The sequence below is a fragment of the Microcebus murinus genome, chromosome X (assembly GCF_040939455.1).
Source record: "Microcebus murinus isolate Inina chromosome X, M.murinus_Inina_mat1.0, whole genome shotgun sequence".
Classification (NCBI taxonomy): Eukaryota; Metazoa; Chordata; class Mammalia; order Primates; family Cheirogaleidae; genus Microcebus; species Microcebus murinus.
The window spans coordinates 59,470,996-59,482,672 of record NC_134136.1 but is presented as its reverse complement, the minus strand read 5'-3'; the positions used below and the strand labels follow the sequence as shown (position 1 = coordinate 59,482,672).

Genomic DNA, 11,677 nt, shown 5'->3' with positions numbered 1-11,677 from the left:
GTCACAACTGATTGGAAGATGGAGGCCTGAGAGAGGGAGGAGTCAGTGAGGACCCTTTGCAACCAGGTGAACTGAGGGGATGGCGAGGTCCTGAACAAAAACATCAAAGGTAAGCAGATGAATAGCCCCTGGAGGGAAACGATGAGCTCAAACATAATGAATTGGAGGCTTACAAAACTGGGTGCAGGATCCAGGTCTAAATATCTAATCAAAGAGTCCACATGTGGAACGATGGATAGGTCGGGAAGAGCAGTGAACACCTCAGGGGAGACTGATTCTGCAGAACAGGAGGTGGGATTTTCACCAGGTAATCTGACCCTGAAAGAAGTTATCCCCAGGTATAGTTGATAGCATGTGAAAAGTCCAATCAATGCAGCAAATCTTAGTTGTGCTGCAGTAACTGAGTGCCCTACCCCTCACCTCTTCCACGTGCATTTAGCACTAGTCAGGACCTGCAGCTGGAGGGGCCACCCAGGAGCCACAGCGACTCCCAGTGTCCTGCAAAGCTGTGTGGCCTGCCTAGTCCACCACAGACTCCAGGGCTGGAACTTTCCCCCATTAGAGTCTCTAATAGCCAGGAGTCAGCAGAAGATACCACAAACCAACGCCAAACCCTCAGCTCCTTCCCAGCTCTTTAGAGCTGAGAAAAAGACACTGTCCCCTCTACTCTACTGTGTGGGCAAGGGCAGGGGCCTGAGGGCCTTCTGTGGGCCTTGCCCTCTCAGCACCATTCCCTTTTAGATCAAAAGTCTCATTTTTCAATCTGTCTTCAGTAAGCTCTCCAACCCTTTATTCTTAAACCCAGAATAGCTCTTTTTCAGTCTTTATTATATGTTACTAAATGGGGGAGGGTAAGTGAAGCAGGTTACAACAGAATATGTATAGTATGCTCCTGTTTTAGTATAAGCAATATTTATTTCTATGTTTATATAAGCACATTTGAATATATATTCATGAAAAATAACCTAGAAGGAAGTGTGCCAAAATGTTAACAGCTGGGCACAGTGGCGTGCACATGTAACGCTAGCCACTTGGGAGTCTGAGGCAGGAGGATCACCTGAGCCCAGGAGCTCAGGACCAGCCTGGGCAACATAGCCAGACCCTGCCTCCACCCCCCCCCAAAAAAAAGGAAAGAAAGAAAAGAATGAGATTATAGGTAGTTTCATGTTCTTTGCATTTTTCTATGTTGTATGATTTTTAAATGGGTATATATATATATTAATTTTGTGACAAGGGGCAAATCCCCCAACATCCCTTTTTATTCAAAAATAGAAAACAGTTTCCACTTCCAGTATGTAGGAATAATCTGTTACGAGAGCAAACTCTCTGCATATAGATAACTATAAACTTTGTGGAAAGTATAAAAAGAAAAAAAGAAAGAAAGTTGCAAATTCTGGAGAATGAGAAGGGAAAAAAACAGGCAGATTTTAGATGGGAGCTGAAAGTGGGAAGGACTGGCATGAGCTGAGTTTCCCTTTCTGGTCTAAGTACAGACATTACTGTTGCAGCATCACACATGACAACTAAAATTCTAATAGAAAATCTGCCATCATTCTGGCCTAAAGATTCAGAATCCAGAGTAACTACAGACACTTGGACTATGGTGGGGGAATCCTAGAAAAGGAAGAGGCAGAACAGGAAAGCCCCACATCCCGTGCATAAATTCTGCCAAGGTCTTTGGCTGATCCCTTTGCCCTTGAACCATGCATGCTGGGGCAGACTAGAATCTCCTTACAGCTAAGGCTAAAAGATTTGAACTGATAATTGAGCTGATGTCTACCATAGGTGAGACAGAGTTTGCAGTGTGAGAGTAAACAAGTTAGTTCCTTGCTAAAAACAAAGAAAAAAATCAACACTTTTTGGAAGCATATACTAGAATCTAGAGTCTCCACAAACTAGCAATTACTATATCCAACATACACTCAGAAATTAGTTGACATACCAAAAACAACAAATAAAAAATTAAAAAGGACAATAGCCTCATCATTTTGAAAATTCAGTCAGCTCGATTTCAACCCTGAGATGACCCAGATGTTGGAATGATCAGACAAGGTCTTTAAAGTAGTTATTGTAACTGTGGTCAATGAGATAAAGAATAATATGCCTATAATGCATGGGGAAAAGAAGGAAATACCAAGAGAGGAAATAGGAATAAAGAATTAACCAAATTATAGAACTGAAAAATACAGAATTGGGGGTGGGGGGAACAACATTGAATGAACTTAACAGCAGAATGGAAAAGATAAAGAAAAGAGACAGTGAATGTAAAGATAAATCAATAGAAATTCTCCAATATGAACAAGAGGGAGAACAAAGATTGGAAAAAATAAAATGAACAGAGCTCAAGGGCTCTGTGGGACAGTATCAAAAGATCAAACACACAGGTAATTGTCCTAGGAGAGATGAGTACAGGAAAAAAAAATTAAATAGTGCCAAAAACTTTCAAAAATTTGGTGAACCCCGAACAAAATAAATATGAAAAAAACTATGCTTGATACATCATAACCAAATGGATGAAAACCAAGGATAAAAAGTAAATCTTGCTAGTAGCCAGAGAAACAAAATATTATATACAGGAGAATAATGATTCAAATGATCATGATCTTTTGTCAGAAACCATCTCTAGTTTCCCAGCATGACATCATGCCTAAAATAAACACCATAGATGGCCACTGCTTTACCTTCCTGCACTGGGATTATTGCTGATATTATGGAGTCTTTGTTGGGTTTTGGGTTTTTAAAAAATATATCATTATCCTTTTTTTTTTTTTTTATTGAGAGAGAGTCTCACTCTGTTGCCTGGGCTAGAGTGAGTGCCATGGCGTCAGCCAAGCTCACACTCACCTCAAACTCCTGGGCTCAAGCGATCCTTCTGCCTCAGCCTCCCAAGTACCTGGGACTACAGGTATGCACCACCATGCCTGGCTAATTTTTTATATATTTTTAGTTGTCCAGCTAATTTTTTTCTGTTTTTGGAAGAGACGAGGTCTCACTCTTGCTCAGGCTGGTCTCGAACTCTTGAGCTCAAACGATTCTCCCACCTCGGCCTCCCAGAGTGCCAGGATTACAAGTGTGAGCCACTTCGCCTGGCCTGTGTTTTGTTTTTTTACCCAAAGCTAGGAAGTGGCCGTGCCACCAAAACTCTTCAGATTCCCATGGGGCAATACCACTTTCATGGGTTAAGTGATTCCCCCAAAATATATCTCTAGGTACTAAACCCCAGAACCTGTGAATGTGACATTATTTGTTAAAAGGATCTTTGCAGATGTAATTAAGCTGAAGATGTAGAGATGAGATCATCCTAGGGCCCTAAATCCAATAACCGGTGGCCTTATAAGAGACAGGCAGAAGGAGATTTGGGACACAGACACAAAGGGGAGGAGGCCATGTGGAGGCAGAGATTGGATTCATGCAGCCCCAAGACAAAGAATGTCTGAAGCCACCAGAAGCTGAAAAAGGCAAGAAATAGTGATGATTAATTTTGTGTTAACTTGGCTGAGCCACAGGATGCCTAGATATTTGTTCATTATTCCACTTGTTTCTCTGAGGGTGGACTTTGAGCAAAAAAGACTGCCCCCCATAATGGGTGGGTTCATCTAGTCAGTTAAAGGCCTAAATAGAAAAAAAATGGCCTCCCTGAACCAGAGGGAATTCTTTGGCAGGCTGCCTTTGGCCTTTTTCTGCATTATCGTCTCTTCCTGGTTTTTACTGCAGACTACCTTCAGACTAAAACTAAAACATCACCTTTTCTGGTTCTGGAGCCTGCTGGCCCACCCTACAGATTTTGGACTTTCCAGCCTCCATAATTATGTAAGCCAATTCTTTTTTTTTTTTAAGGTGAAAAATGTACATATTTAGAATTAGCCAGTTGGACTCAATTTAGATGATCCCAATTTCGTTGGCAACGTCCGGTCCAAAGCATTGTAGTCAGAGCCAGTCAAACATATGCCTCCTTCTCTCCACCAGGCCTGATCAGGGTGTTGACCTTGGCCACATCCATGTCATAGAGCTTCTTCACAGCCTGTTTGATCTGGTGCTTGTTGGCTTTTTGACATCCACAATGAACACAAGTGTGTTGTTGTCTTCTATCTTCTTCATGGCAGACTCAATGGTCAAGGGGAACTTGATGATGACATAGTAGTCAAGCTTGTTTCTCCTGGGTGCGCGCTTCCAAGGATATTTGGGCAGCCTCTGGAGCCACAGTGTCTTTGGTCACCAGAAGGTAGGTGATCTATAGATCTTTTTTTTTTTTTTCTTTTTTTTTTTTGCAGCTGTAGATGCCTTTTAGTATTGCCTTCTTGGCCTTCAAAGCCTTTGCTTTGGCTTCGGCTTTAGGAGGGGTAGAAGCTTCCTTCTCCACCTTCAGTGCCATCTTGTGAAAGGAAATTTTTTTTTCAAGTTGAAAAACAAACAAACCTTTATTGTCTAGAAATATATATATATATATATATATATATATATATACACCCAGAAAAGATGCTATTCTCTCATTTCCCCATCTTCTTCCTCTTCTTCAACACCTCTGATATAAAGGGCATTATTACATCTTATTAAAACTTCACCCAGATGTCCAGACAATGCCCCATCTATGTATTCTTCTGTATTTGCAAGCTGCATGTTCATATAGCCATCTACAGACACTAGGTAGGCCTTGTATTCCATTCCCCACTTAAGTTTCACCATCACTGGCTTTCCTGTTAATCCACTGAGGAGATGTTTGGGATTGAGGGGTAAACTCATCGTAACTACGGGCGAATGCTGCAGGCTACTCGCCGCCAACCAAGCTGCAGCCTGTCCCTCGTGACTGCAGGAGGTACCGTGAAAGGCAATTCTTGATGGTAAATCTCTCTCTCTCTCTCCATCTCTCTCTGTGTCTCTCAGTATATACATATATACAAAGATATACATGTATCAAACATACACATATATACATATATGAATGTATGCTATTAGTTCTGTGTCTCTGTGTCTCTACCCCCGACTATACAGAAGGATTTTTCCCTAGAGGCTTCCAAGAGAAGGTAGCCCTGCAGACATCTTAATTTCAGACTCCTGATCTCCAGAACTGTGATAAAATTCATTTCCATTATTTTAAGCTATCCAGTTAATGGTAATTTCTTAGGCATCCTTAGAAATACAGCCATCTTGACCTTTGACTTTTCAAGGACCTAGGACAGATGACTTTTGGAAACTTTTCAGAAGCATGGACCTCCCTGTATTTTTAAGCCCAACATTATCAGTTAGGGACATGTCTAGGAGTTAAGGCAGCACAGTTTCATGGAAAGACCCACACAGATCTGGATTCAAATTCTGATTCTAGCACTTACCAGCTGGGTGGGCTCAAGAACCTTACTTCACCGCTTTGAAGCTATTTCCTCATCCAAGCAATGAGGAAAGCTCCTATTTTTCTGGGGTCCTACGAGGAATAGAGCAAATGTAGGTCAAGTGCTTGGCCCATAGTAGTGATGATAAATGGTGTCCTTTTTTTTTTCTTTGTCTTCCTCCTATTCATCCTCTTCCTCTTCCTCCTCCTCCTCTTCTTCTTTTCTCATATGAAAGCTCTGTAGACAATGTTTCCTTCTTTCTTTCTTTTTTTTTTTTTTTTGAGACAAAGTTGCACTTATTTGCCTGGGCTAGAGTGTGGTGGCATCAGCCCAGCTCACAGTAATCTCAAACTCCTGGGCTCAAGCAATCCTTCTGCCTCAGCTTCCTGAGTAGCTGGGGCTACAGGCCTGTGACACCACATCTGGCTAATTTTTTAATATATATTTTTAGTTGGCCAATTAATTTCTTTCTATTTTTATTACAGATGGGGTCTCGCTCTTGCTCAGGCTGCTTTCGAACTCATGACCTTGAGTGATCCTCCCACCTCGGCTTCCCAGAGTGCTAGGATTACAGGCATGAGCCACCATGCCCGGTCAACAATGTTTCTTCAAACTCCATCCAGCCTGGTGTCCTTTGACTCCGGCCAGAATGTCTTAATCCATTTCTCCCAGCATGTGTAGTGAGCACTTCATTCCTGCCTCAGTGTATTCCATCCCTTTATCTCACCTACCCAAATCCCCTTCCTCCCTAAAGGCCCAGCTCACACTCCCTTGCTCTGGGAAGTTTTCTGTCAACACCCAGCTCATGATCATCATTCCTTGCTCTGAACTCTTAAAGCACACATTCTCTGAATAATTCTTTTCACTCTTGATACTATCTTACATGGCTTATCTTGCTGTCTGTGCAGCAAGTTCCCAGCATGCCATTTGGCACTGTTTTGGAATGGAAATCATTTCCCATAGAAACAATGTTACTAATTGTAGTCCAGCTAGCAAAAAGCATGCTCAATAATCTATTGGGGCCGGGCACCCTGGCTCATGCCTGTAATCCTAGCACTCTGGGAGGCCGAGGTGGGAGGATTGCTTGAGCTCAGGAGTTCCAGACCAGCCTGAGCAAGAGCGAGACCCTGTCTCTACCAAAATTAGGAAGAAATTACTTGGAAAACTAAAAATATATAGAAAAAATTAGCCGGGCATGGTGGCACATGCCTGTAGTCCCAGCTACTCGGGAGGCTGAGGCAGGAGGATTGCTTGAGCCCAGGAGTTTGAGGTTGCTGTGAGCTGGGCTGACACCACGCCACTCTAGCCCAGGCAACAGAGCAAGACTCTGTCCGCAAAAAATAAATAAATAGGCAGGGCGCAGTGGCTCATGCCTGTAATCCTAGCACTCTGGGAGGCCGAGGCGGGCGGATTGCTCGAGGTCAGGAGTTCGAAACCAGCCTGAGCAAGAGCGAGACCCCGCCTCTACTATAAATAGAAAGAAATTAATTGGCCAACTAATATATATAGAAAAAATTAGCCGGGCATGGTGGCACATGCCTGTAGTCCCAGCTACTCGGGAGGCTGAGGCAGAAGGATTGCTTGAGTCCAGGAGTTTGAGGTTGCTGTGAGCTAGGCTGACACCACGGCACTCACTCTAGCCTGGGCAACAAAGTGAGACTCTGTCTCAAAAAAATAAAAAATAAATAAATAAATAATCTATTGGGCTTTGAGCTTCTGGATAAAGAAAACAGGCCCCACATACATTCCAAGTATTATAATTATAATCCATTATGCATAAGGAGAAGCAGTACAGAAGGTGGCCCTCCATTCTGGCTACACCATCTTGCATAGCTGCCTCCTGGGCTGAGTATCAGGACAGCCTCAGTTTCCTATCTGGTCCCAGCAAGGCTGCCTGTGCCTCAGGGCCATCAGGTTTGCTAGGAGCTTGACTCACTGCACTGGAAGGGGCTTCAGGGAGTCACTGGGTCCAGTCTTCTGCTGCCAGGCAGGTCCAGGACAAGGCCCCCCAGATGAATGGCTAAAGGTATCAACAGAGGAAGAAGCCACCAGCCCTGCTGGGCACCTGGCCCAGGGTTGACCCTCCAGATGGGCAAGAAGGGCTCCCCCAGTTCCCATAAGGGTTAGGGAGGGGGGCCTCCCTGCCCTTGTTTGTGGTCTGGAGGTGCTAGTGGCAGGCTGCAGAGGGACCCACACACATTAGGCCCAAGTGAGCCCCAGGCATCTTCCCTGGGACAGGGCTGCTATGTCAGTGGCCACCCAAGCCTGGGGGATCACTACCCTTTCAGTGGGGTGAGGCTCAGTGACTGGCCTCCTTCCTGGGGCAGCTCAGGGCTGAGGGCTCTCTCTTCCTCTGGCCCAGGGGGAGATAAGGAGCAGCTGAGCACCTTGCCTGGGCCTGGACAGAGTCTGGGTCAACTCACTTAACTCCTCAGTGCCTGCTACCCAATCCTCCAACTAGCAGGAGCCAGCATTACCTGGGGGCTAGTTAGAAATGCAGAATCTCAGCTCCCAGCCTTACACCTACTCAGGCAGAATCTGCATTTTAATGAGATCCCCAGGTGATTCAAATGCACATTAAAGTTTGACAAGCACTGGCTTCATTGTTAAAGATGGTGGAGGGAACCCTAGATTTGCAATCCTACTATTTAGGATGGCAATGGTGCATCCAAGCCTTGGTCAGAGCATACACATCCCAGAGGCAAGGCTGGAGTAAATAAAGGCCAAGTTTCCTGCAGCCCACACCACCTTCTATTCAATAAGGTGCCCAAGAGTTGGAGTTGCCAGCTGGGATGCAGGAGGGACTTCTGTCTGTAGTGTGTATCCCTAAACCAGGCACTGCCTCTATTTGTATTTTTATTTCTCTTGCTTCTGCAACTAGACAGTAGGGTTAAAAGGTCGGGAATAATATTGCATGTGTATGCGTGTATGTATAATAAGAGAAAAATGATGTGATGTATAGTAAATGAGCACAAGCTCTGAGGTAGGCCACACTAGCCTTCTGGGCCCAGCATTTCTACTAACTTAATATGTGAGCTTAGTGATGCCACATGGTCTCTCTGAGCCTGTTTCCTCATCTGTATTACGACTACAGGGAGCACCTACCTCCCAGGATTGTTGGAAGATGAAATGAGCCAACATGCAAAATATAGCTGGGAAAAAACAGGCAGTCAATCCATGGTCACTCCTTTTCCTTTGAATCTCCCCACCCCCACCCAGGTGCCCAGCTCCAAGCCAGCGCATTTCATGTGCTCAGTAAATACTTGCTAGCATTGATCACAATACTAGTCCTAAATAAAATGCATTTTAAAGAAATGACTTTTGCTGTTTTCTTACTGTTTCTCCAAATATCAAAGCTGAAGGAGCTCAGGAAGTTTCACCCCCAAAATATGACTCCTTAGTATTTTGCCCTTAGAGATTAACAGGCCCTGGGAAGAAGGAGGCTTTCCCTCTGTCTGCATATCTGCCAGACTGAGCCATCTGAAAAACAACTGACTTCCACTCCCTCCTTTTTATCTTAGTATATTCCAGGGGAAAAATGATCAAGAATGCAACCAGACCTGGCCCAAATGATTTTAAATATAATACTTGTCTCTCAGGTTAACTTAATTTGCAAAGGGAATCATTTACAAGTCAATCTGTTTCCCCCATCTATTCATTCTCCCTAGTAACCATTTATTGCCCCCAAACAGAATTACCTATACTGCTCATCTCCCTCTCCCCTCTAAAAAACAGGTATAAGATGTTGCCTGGATCCCATTGGGATAGTGGTTAATTAATGTGTGATTTCTCTTATTAATCTGTCTTAATTGTGAGTTGATCTTTTAGCCCCACCTCTTCAAAGCAAATCATCCTTGTTATGGAAACTTTTGGAAAACACAGTAAAGTATAATTGGATAATGAAAAATCCTTAAAAAGTGCTATAATACCACTACCCAGGAACATAACATATTGATGCTAATGTTTTGGAGTTTTTCCTTCCAGATTCGTGTGTATATATGAGAGAAAGAGAGAATGTGAACATGTAGGTCATAATAATTAGCTGTTATAACTATTGTTTTACATGAAAGCTTGGTCTCTGAAGAAAATGGGCCAGGTGGGGTTCCTTCCTTGCTGAGTGATGCGTGTAGGGGTTCTGGAAACCCAGGCCTTGAAACCAGCCAGGTTGAAACACATCCTTGGTTCCGTGGCTAGCCTCTGTTACTCAAATCTCCAAATGATGCATGCTGCCCAGCCATACTTTGAAAGACTATATGCAGAATAGTAAGTGGTGAAGTCAGAACACATTTCAGTTGGTGACCAGTCAAACACAATCTATGTTTCAAACCCAACAACATTTTTTTTTTAGGGAAATAATGAGGAATTGAAACGAGGGCTTAGGAGGCAAGTGCCTTTGAAACTTTAACTCTGGCTTTGTCTGCCACAAACCCTCTAAGCCCAGCACAGTTTCCACTTTAATTGGGAGAGAGAGAGGAGACACTTGAAATTGAGCAGGAGACACATTCTTTCATTGATCTAGGGGAGAGTAAAGCGTGTTTAGGCAGACAGAAATCCTTGCGATCTCACATTCGATCTCACATTCGTTATGCTGGCCCTAAGAGGAGATGGCATCTGAATGGGGCAGTGGCAAAGCCCGGAGATACAGGGCCTTCAAATAACTGAGGATTTAGAAATCAGAATCTTTGTTAGGCCTTGCTCAGCAGCCTTCAGGGACAATCCATTGAAATTCAGGCTGTCATTCTGGCAGCCACCAGCCCCACTCCCAAAGGAATGTGGGGGTGTGAGCCACTGGTTACTCTGGTCTTTCTCTGCCTATGCCTGACCCCTAGGGTTTCACGATCTGGATAAATGCTGTTTCTCTTCCTTCCTTTGGCCAAATCTTGTTCTTGATCCTAGGGGTGCTCAGGTTTGAAGTAGGAAGGCATAGTTTCAAATCCTCACTTCTGCTTCTTGTAATCTATATGAGGACTTGGTCGTGAAACTGAACCGCTCTGCTCCTCAGTTTCCATATCTGCAAAATGGAGATAATCACACTATCTCCTTCGGTTATTGAGAAGTTTTATTGAGATAGCCTCCAAAAAGTACCTGGGCATAGAGAAGTTGTCCAATAAATGAGAGTCAGAGTGGAGTGTTCCCCCTCCCCCATAACCTGATACAGACTTGGTCATTTATTTAACAAATTCAAAATTTACTTCTCTTTCATCTTTTCACCAACTCCTTAATGCTGATTTCATGTCTGGACCCCAGTCTCTTTTACTTTCAATTTATCCAAATGGCTGCTTCTAGATACATCTTTCTCACACCTGCTGCTTGGACCATATCAAGAGGCTGGGCTTCATCATTTAGTCCCTCCCAAACCCATCTCCCCCTCTGTGTGGTCCTTTTTTGGGGGAAGGACTTTCACTCACTTCTTCCACTTTGCCATTCCTCCTTTAACAGCATTCCTGGGACAACCTCCCAGTTTTTAGTCACTAAGCATTCCTTCTTCATTCAAATATCATTCACTTCAAGAAGCTTGCTTACAAAGCAAAAACAGAAAAAAAACAAAACCTAGTAATCAAACTCAAGGAGAAAAATCATGTTTCTCTCATGGTAAATCAAAACAGTTACTTTGCGGATTGCTCGAGGTCAGGAGTTCGAAACCAGCCTGAGCAAGAGCGAGACCCCGTCTCTACTATAAATAGAAAGAAATTAATTGGCCAACTAAAAATATATATACAAAAAAATTAGCCGGGCATGGTGGCGCATGCCTGTAGTCCCAGCTACTGAGACAGCAGGATCGCTTGAGCCCAGGAGTTTGAGGTTGCTGTGAGCTAGGCTGATGCCACGGCACTCACTCTAGCCTGGACAACAAAGTGAGACTCTGTCTTAAAAAAAAACAGTTACTTTGAAGAAAACAGTGAACATTTATAAAAAGAGGATAGGCTGTGCTAGGAAGAGGTATGATTAAGGACACTCCCACCCACTGTAATATTGGTTCCACCCTTTGGAAAGTATATGGGCATGATTTATGGAACCATCCACATGTTCCTGCTCATTAACTCCATATCTCAATTTCTAGGAGCGGACTTTAAGGAAATAGTAAGAAATTCGAGTGAAAAGGCTTTATGCTAATACATATTCATTACACTGTTACTTAGACAACATTCGAGGCCACCTAAAGGGCCAAGAACAAGAAAATTGTAAAGTAAGTGACACTGTATCCAATAGGTGTAGTCTGTAGGTACTAAAATAACTATGAAGTCTCTACATAGAAAAGTTTATAATAATTGTGAAAAGTGAAGTACAACAAATTGTGTGTGTGTGTGTGTCTACACATTGGGAAGGGACTAAAAAGAAAAAAAGACACAAAC

General features: G+C 43.4%; 1 pseudogene; it reads right to left on the bottom strand.

Annotated features, from left to right (window-relative positions):
- Positions 1–4,451: 4,451 nt before the first annotated feature.
- Positions 4,452–4,815, bottom strand: LOC105871467 (small nuclear ribonucleoprotein F pseudogene; annotated as a pseudogene).
- Between the last annotated feature and the right edge of the window lie 6,862 nt (positions 4,816–11,677).